Raw genomic sequence first — 9488 nt, forward strand, 5'->3', positions numbered from 1 at the left:
GAGAGAGAGAGAGAGAGAGAGAGAGAGAGAGAGAGAGAGAGAGAGAGAGAGAAGAGAGATTACAGTTTAACTATATGACTATTCCAAGGATGGCTCCTGAGAAGAGGCAGTAATCCAGGACAGCCTGTAGCCTGTTTCATGTTGGTGTCATAGTTTCCTTGTTACTTTGATGTTTTTCATTTTATCATTTATCATATCTATTCATGTTCATGCTTTTTATCTTATTTTGAAGATGTCATATTTAAAATTAGTCTACATCTCTCTTCCTCACATAAATTCTTAGAAGTGTTAGCAGACAATAGAGAAGGCAGGATTTAGAAATATACAAGAATCAAAGACTCTGAGATAGTGGAAAATACATGATGCATTCAAGCAGGACCATGGGAGGAGTTTAATGAAGGTGTGAGCAGGATTAAAATAAGCCACAAAGGATACTGCAGTAGCCTCTGTTAGGACAAATTACCATCTTTAAGACCTAGTATCAGGAGAAAGTAGTTGCGTTGAGAGGATCACCCAAAGGGCAACAGATATCGATGGAAGGACACAGCCAACATACTCAACCTGGAGAGAGCTGTTAAAGAAATACTCTGACTTCATTCTTCTTCACCCTCTGATCTCCTAAAATATGTTCTATGAGGAGAGAAGCTTTGTTTTATCTGATTTACTTATATGCATAGCAGAAATAGTGCTAGGCATGCAGGAGGTACCCCTCAAAATATTGTTTAGTGAATATAAGAATAAATTAATTAATGAATGGAAGAATGGATGGATAGTGAAATAGACTCACGGGACTTATACTATTGAGTTCCTCAGTTGGTTCTTTGCCTTACTAATGTATATCAATGCCATGAGATCTCATTATTTTATTTTTAGAAAAAATGATCAATAAGAGCATTGTACCAGAGCACCCTCACTGGGATTTTTGAGTTGAACACATTACTTAGCAAATGCTAACACGGGAACTTGAGGATATTTAATGAACTTGCTGAAGTCAACACATTAATGCAACTGAAACCAATAGAGAAGCAACTATCTATTAACCTTGGCATTGTGGGGTCTAAAAAAGCTTTTACCCACCATTGGGTTTTGTAAACTATAAAATAAATCAAAACATAACAACAGTTAACCTTGAAAACCTTTTGATTACCTCCCTGGGGTTAATTTTCTTGAAGGCAGTATAGTGTGGTAGAAAAAGCTGGTGTCTTGAATTAAACAAAACTTAATATCAAACCCTTGGCCTACTATTTTCTGGTCATATAACATGAGGAGATTACTTAAATTTTTTTTTTAAATTCCAGTTTTATTATTTGTTAATATAGGATAATCTCACTTGTTTTTTAGTATTGTGTCAAAAATTGAAAGAGGAAATATATTTGAAGATTCTTGGACATGGTATATGTTCTATGTATGCAAGTTTACTGTTTTCCTTGGGGTTCATTAATTTTATGATATTTCCTTTTATTTCTCTTTTGTTTTATAAACTTTTGGAATGTTCTTGATATATTATGTAGCTGATCAACTTAGAATCAATTTCAGTAAGCTCTATTTAAAAAAGAAGAAAATGGCATGTTTTTGTATAACTATTATCACTATTTTCATTTATTTTTTTGAATCTGAGATCTAGAAATAGTCCTCATCCTGAGATGGTAATAATGACAAACCCAATTTAAAAATTAAAATAAAGATAGATTATCAGAGTTCATAAAAATCTTCATTCCTATGTGCAAATGGCAATATTATTGAGCAGAGGTCCTAGAATTCTTTTATACAAAATTTAAATATTTTTATATTATTATTTTCTATTTTTCCTGCTGTACAAAGAAATACAACCAATTTTTGAATTCTTCTATTCTTAGTAGATTATTAACAATACTGATTTGTGACATACAGTCAAACAACAGCAGCTTTTGTGGGTTTTATTCTTTTTGTGAAGGATCAGATCCAGCATTGAGTTAAAATGAATTAACCACTCATTGGAAGGTAAGTTATTTCCTTTGTGGGCTCTGGGGTACAATTCAGTTTTTGAAAAAGGTAACATAAATGAGGCTATAGAAGAACAAATGTACGTTATATTAACAGGTACTTTATAAAAAATGATTTATTCCTGATATGATCTATTATTTATTTTTAGAGAAAAAGGCTTTTGCGATTTTTTATACATAAACCCCTTTTATTTTAAACACACATGACTTCTTTGTCATTAATCTTGTTTATAAGAATTATTTGTTGGGAAGCTTTTTCTATCTCAATTTCAAATAATAGTGTAGCATGGTTTGTCCCTTCAAGCTAAGCTATGCTCCTGTCAGGATTCAAGTGTTTCCAGATACATCTATCTGTAAGGCTGTTATGATGTTCTCCTAGCAACATGGACTGAGGAATCCTTCTGAAAAAGACCTAGCCATAAGGGAAGAAAAATCCCAAGCGCATAACCTTGGTCCAGGGATAAAACTAGTGTCCATTTACCAGAGAGGCTAAGGACCCAAGGGAAGGAAAATGGGAGCGGGAATTGGGGATGAGATAGACACAGATCTGGTTTTGGGGTGCTAGAGGACAGTAGGAGTCCAACTGTCTTATGAGTGAGCAATTTCTCCAGGAGGGTGAGCTGTAGGCCAGGGTTAAGGGCTTCTGTGAGGCCATTCTAGCTAGGCACTCTACTGATCTGATATAGGACTACAGATTATTGTCCATCTCACTTTACTTGTGGGATTGTTAGTTTCTTTTCTTTTTTTTTCTTAATTTTTTGTTTCGTTTTGTTTTTTTAGCTTTTTAGCTGAGCCATCCTGCCAACTGTTGGAAGCTCAGCAGCAGCTCAGCTTGGGCCGGGAATTGAACCGCTGTTGCTCAGAGCTCAAACTCTTGAGTGAGCTCTTAACCAAATGAGCCACTCGGCCGGCCCTGGATTGTTAGTTTCTAATAAGAGAAAAGGCTTTCTTTCCCTCTTAAACAGGTTTGAACTTGTAAACAGGAGAAACTGAGTGGTGCTGGTGCAGGCAGAATCCACAACCGGGGGCCCTAGTCAATCACATGGGTAGATGGGGAAGGAGACAGAGAAGCTGCAAAGATGGTATCCCTTTAGGAGCAGGAAAGCCATGCCGCTTTCCATGTTGTATATCTGTCTAATCTTTAAAATTAATGAGATAGGAACCATCTACATTTTGTGATATGAGTTGATGTAAACTTTTCAAACAATATTTTGAAGGCTAACCTACATTTTTTGTGGTAGAATATTTAATAAAATTTGTTTTCTAATGTTTAAAAAATTTCTTTTAAACAAACCTTTAGCTTCAATGGAATGAAATATTTGCAGAAGCCATCAAAGTATGTAGCAAACAGTGGAGCTCTCTGAGTAATCCGAAAATGTTGAGAAAAACACATGACTTATTGCAAATATTGCTCCAATTCACACATTCTGGTCTCCTCAGACTAGATCAATCAGCTTATCAACTTCCTATTACCCACTTTACAATCTCAGAGAAAGATCATTTCCCCAGAAACAATGAAAAATAGTGTTTGTAAATGTCTATACATCTATACATTATATATATAGATTGCTGTCTAACCTCTTGAGAAGTGCTTACTGGAAAAATCTTTTCAGAAAGCAGGTCATTACCTTCTTTAAGTTGTTGGAAGAACATTGTCCCTAGATTTCAAATCTCACAAAATATATTTCCCTTGCTACACAGCAAGTACTTTGTTTTTCAATGTTTCCGTGAAACTGTTATGAGTCTGACATAAGATGCATGTGAAATGTTCAGATGCTTGGCAGATATAATGTAACTATCATGATTGAAACCAACCAAGAAACTCATTTTTCAGTCTTCTTTAGTTCCCTATATGAAACATTTGGACCTACATCATCAATTCAGAATTATACAGCTTCATGCTGAATTTCACTAAGGGTTACCAAGTTCATGAGTAGGTCCAGAAAGAATTCTTTGCAATTTTTCTTTGCTAAAAACAAACTTTGCATGTATCTTTTCTAGTTATGTTATTCCAAACTATCAGAAGTAAAGGGAAAGCTTTTGTGGACTAGCACTTTTCATAAAACAAATATTTGTTGAATAAATGAATGAATAAGAAATTTTAGGTGTGGATTTACTGTGCAGCCAATGAATGAGCTTTAGCAAGGTACTTGTATGGTCTTATGCTTTTTAAAAAATGGCAAAAGTTGTACTTTCTAAGAGCAGTCAGCTAAAATCTTATTGCTGTTTCTTTTTCTCTGATTTCCCCTTCATTATCTGTCATGTCAGTGGCACTGGAGTGGCTATGAATATTTTGGGAATCTAAGAGGAATACAAATTCAGACTCATTTAGTCTGGGTTTGGTGGGATGTTTCTGTGGTTTGCAGTTGCGTCTCCACATAGATAAGTATTGCTAGATGTCACTGCAGGAATGGCTTTTAGTCTGTTATTGCCCCTGTGTCAACTTACCCAGCATTATATCAGGAAAATCCAGTGTTAAAGACCTCATGGTGATGTGACATTTCCCTTTAGCACTTGGTATTAGGAATGTGTGGGTAGAAGAGAAGACACAAAATTTGAAAAGTGGAAGTGAGAAGCTAACTTGAGGAGAATTTTTCAAACATCAGAATGTGTTAAATCTTAAGTAGAGGATTCAGTTCTCATTGATAATTGGTCAAAATGACTCTTTTCAGTAATATATTTGCTAGTGGAACATTTAATTAGGAATGTACCATACTTTTTAATGTTTAAATGGGAATTTCATAAAATAGAATTTATCAGAATTTGTAAAGGCATAGACATTTAGCAATGCTATAAACAGTGAGTACATCTGTAACAGCTCGTATATGAAAGGAGCATGGTAGAGGAATTTCTCAAATGTGACTACTTTTTTAAAGGTCATATAATCTTACCAATAATGAGTTGTGATGCTAAAAGAAACTTTTTATAAACCACCAATAATAAAACAAAATTTTAATCAACCATGCTGTAGGAAAGATTCAGTTATCTTTTTAGTCTTCCCATAGAAAATATTACAAAATCATTTTCCTATGAAGAGTTAAAGTGTATATAGCCAAAAAAAGTAGGAAAAAATATGCCCTAGAGGAGCATCATACAGTTAATTAATAAAAATACTACCTTTTTTTCCTGTACTTTGTAATATTTGTCAGTTTTTTGATACCTGTAAGTTGTGGTGATTTCATTTCTCATTCTATGTAAATGGTAGCTTTTTTGTGCCTAATTTTGTGTTTTTTATTAAGGAGGCTACCCAATTTCTATAAGCTTCAGGCCCCCCAAATCTGATGTGCCCCTATAGATGCAAATTATCATAAAGTTTTTACAAATAAACTTTATGGCGGTATAATTTATATACAATAAAATGCATACATTTTATGTGCAGCGTTTGATGATGTTCAACAAGTGTAAACACCATGTAGCCACTGCCCCAATCATGATATAGAATATTTTATTCACCTCAAAATGTTCCCTTGTGTCCCTTCTCGGTCATTATCCGCTCTTCACTCCAGCTCTAGGCAACCACTGATCTGCTTTCCATCACTATACATAAGACTTCTTTCCTAAAGTTTCACATCAATTGAATCATATACTATGTGCTCTTTTGTGTCTGGATTATTTTGCTCATATTAACATTTTTGATATTTACCTATGGTGTTACGAGAATCAATAGTTAATTCCTTCTTATTGCTGAGTAAGTAGTATTTATTGAGAGACATTAGTGTTATGCCCAGTTTTTGTCTATTATGGGTAAAGTGCTGCTCATGTACATGTCTTTTTATGGACATACGAGTACGTTTCTATTTCTCCTAGATAAAATAACTAGGAATGGAATTGCTGGGTTATGTGCTCAGTATATATGTATGAAATTTTAACTTTTAATTATTTTAATTTTTAATTTATTTATTGAGATCTAGCTAAAATTTCATTTACTTCAATAAATACTTATTGAATACAACACAAACCCCACCTTAAAACACACAGGAAAAAAATGCAAAAATTTCAAAGGAGGAATTGCTCAGCATTGGCGGTCAGGCAAGATAAAAAGTGAGTCTTAATGGCGATAGGGGAGTCCATCAGACAGGCACTGGATGAAGACATAGCAGTCAGAGGAATTGCCATGTGCAAAGGCATTGCATATGGGTGTAACATATAGCATGGCCTATGTGGGAAATTGCCAGTAGTGTAATACTGCAGGGAAGAGAAGAGTATTAGATGAAGATAAAGAAGAAAGCTGGGCAGATCAAAGAGCACTCTTAATACTATGGAAACGTGTGGGTTTTTGTTTGTTTGTTTTTTCTGTGAGGCCTCATCTCATGCCTTGTGCAGCTAATCACTTTTGTTCTCTTTCACATGTTGTGTAATCTTTATGTATCTGTGTTCTCCACTATACTACAGGTTCCTAGGTGGTTGTGCTACCTTCAGTGTGTAACACAATGCCTAGCCCTTATTAGGGTATTAGGAAATTATAGTATACGCAAGAATGAATGATCAAATGAGAATGAATGGACCTATATTGTCTGTCACTGGGAAGGTTAAAAAAAATCTTCTTTACCAAAGACCTATATGAAATATCCTTGGTGAAGACACCTTAGAAGTACATATTTATTTCTTCACTGAAGCAAAGTCATATGTATAATCTTTTTATGAGCTTGACTTATTAATTTCAATTGTCTTTATGATCAATACTAATTTCATGGCATCATTGACTTTAGGGTGATCCGCTTGAATGGCTGAGATAGTTGAAAAGGATGGGTCAACTGAGCTGTGGTTTTCTTAATTTTGTGATAAAATGGGCCTTAAAATTGTAGCACTGAAAAAAAAAAAAAAGCTTGGCTTAAGAGACGCTAGCAATCTTTACATATCGTGAGTATACACTTTTTTGGCCATAAATTTATGCTGCATTTTCTAATGAGTGTTTTTATTTGTGCTAGAGCTCATAAAATTCTATTATTTTTATGGTTTTCATTTATGCAGGCTTAAACAGGCGAAGTCCACTTTATATATCTAAAAGTATATGTTTTGGCAATTTGTTTCCTTAATAAATAGTACTTATTTCATTGCTCCTTCACTTTGGTAATGGCAAAATAAATACAGAATAGGAGAGGAAATAAAGCAGCTTAGAAAAATAGAATAAGAACAGAACTAATTAGGTAAGATTTGGGATGTTCTGAATTATTGATGAATTAAAATTGGAGCAATTACATAATTAGTCACCTAAATCAAGATACTTCTGAGAGTGGAAAGGGGCATGGCAAATAATTATGCCAGGACAATAGGTGGTATGTGAGCTGTCCCAGGCTAACAGAGAAGAAAGGTCACTTTGGTTAAAGCACTCTTTCTAAATCTTTGTTTCAGATTGTTATCACTTCTGATCAATTGTCAGGTTTAGGACTTTTTTTAAGCTCCCCACAGACACTTTTCTGAATTGGGTGGTCATCATTGTCCAACAAGGGAGAAATTATTTTTAAAATTGCCATGGAAGTATTAAGAAAGATACTGACCTCAGAGGGTAGTTGACATGAAAGTCAGGTTAAGAGTCAGTGAATGGTTGAGAGTTTTTCCATCAAATTTTACCCTTTTGTGATTCAGAAAGAAGGATTTCTCAATCTTTCTTAGGTGTGGATGTGTTCATATAAAAATTTTTCATTTTACAAACATTGACTGTGACCCACAGACACTCTGAGGGCTGTTGGAAATACAATAGTGAACCAGATATGGTCCCTGATCCTAAGAATGGAGATGGATAGTGAGGTGAATATTAGTGAGAAAAACATTTTTGTGTGTGTGTTCTGAAGGTGCTTCTTGGGAGAAGTTCAAAAAATTATTTCAACAGTGTAGTATAGCTGAACTACAAGTGGAGAATTCCAAAGGAAGATTTGAAAAAGTAATGCCTATTTATATGCATATGTTCTTTTAGGCTTGTTGTTTTATTTAACTAACGATGTTCATCTTTCCTAATTTTCTAGCAAAAATTGGCTTGTTTTGGGAAAACTCTTTGATATTCCTTAGTGTTTTTCTGTAGTTTGAACTCAATTTGTAATCCTGACCTTGCTTTTGAAGTATTTAAAAAATATGTCTTAGAATCTATTTTTAAAAAGCAATTTGAGTTTTATTGATCTGCAGAGCTTCAGTTTAGAATGCACAGATAGGCACTTAAATGCATTTTGGTAATAAACGTTTCAATATTAGATGGCTTGAGAGTTATTAAAGAGAAAATTGAGTTTTAGAATAAATCTGTTGTGAGATTAAGAAGGTAATTGTAATATTTTGGGTTTGTATATTTGGTGAGAATGCACCTTTTTTGTTGTTTTTTCATCTTGTTCACTTTTGTACAACAATTAAAGCATGTTGATTTTTTATTCATTTAGCACACACTTATGGAAAATGACTATTTTAGTAGACAAAGAGGATATGAATATAAACAAGACAAAGTCCTCTCTTTTGCTTGTATTCTACCACAGAAGAAAGATATGCAAACAAATAAATGCTGTACAGTGTTTTACTAGCCACTGTAATGGTTACAAGGGGGTGGGGTCTCTCTAGTGTCTTTAAATCCCAGGTTAGAGTATTAGTTGGCTAGGCCATGTAATCCTGGATAGTTTATTTAAACTCCTCTCATTTAATTTATCTCTAGACTGTTTTACTAGTAGCTACTTCATGGGGTGATTGTAAGCATTAAACGATTGCCAACGTGCTTAGCCTAACACCTGGTATTCTAAAATGCTCAGAGAACTCTAGGGATTATGCTATCATCATTGGGTAGCGCAGTTTCACAGAAGAGCGAGGTCAGCTGTACCTGAAACGTGGTATTGAGAAATAGCTTTCGTTTCCTCACCTGTAAAATGGTAATAAAAATTCCTACTATGCAGGATTTTGTAGGAAGTTTAAATAAATGCACACAAAATAAAAAATAAATAGGTTACAAAAAGGGGGAGGTTCTGAAATATGAAACCATCAAGTTTCTGTCTTGATCATTTCTGACCTGATCTCTCTCTGTTCTGTTCTTCTGCAAGTGATTATACCACTTTTTCTGCAGTAACCTCTCTCTAGGTAGAAAATATTCCTAAAGTACCGAGTGATTCCTCACAAATGAATAGTTAAGATCGCAAACTTTGACCTTCCTTGGGAAAAGCCATAAAAACAGGGAGGAAGAGGGGCAGGAAGATTGGGACGCCTTACTGCTGGCAAGGGTGAATGTTTAGAGTGTGAAGACTTTGGCCTATTTGATCTCAGATCCATGCACTGCCATTTCTGTTTTGATCTGACCATTGAAAACATATTTCTCAGGCTTCTTTGTACTGCTTTCCAGTTTGGCTTTCCATTGGGAAGACTGGTGAAAATAGATACATAAATAGGCAATTATTATATAGAGTAATATCCACTACTCTAGGAATAAGCAAGTAATGGAAGAAGAGGTCTCTCTCTCTCCCCCCCTCTCCCCCTCTCCCTCTCCCTCTCCCTCTCCCTCCCTCCTTTCCCTCCCTTCTTCCCTCCCTCCTCTCTCCTCTC

This window comes from Hipposideros armiger, unplaced genomic scaffold (assembly GCF_001890085.2).
Source record: "Hipposideros armiger isolate ML-2016 unplaced genomic scaffold, ASM189008v1 scaffold_274, whole genome shotgun sequence".
NCBI classification, from domain to species: domain Eukaryota; kingdom Metazoa; phylum Chordata; class Mammalia; order Chiroptera; family Hipposideridae; genus Hipposideros; species Hipposideros armiger.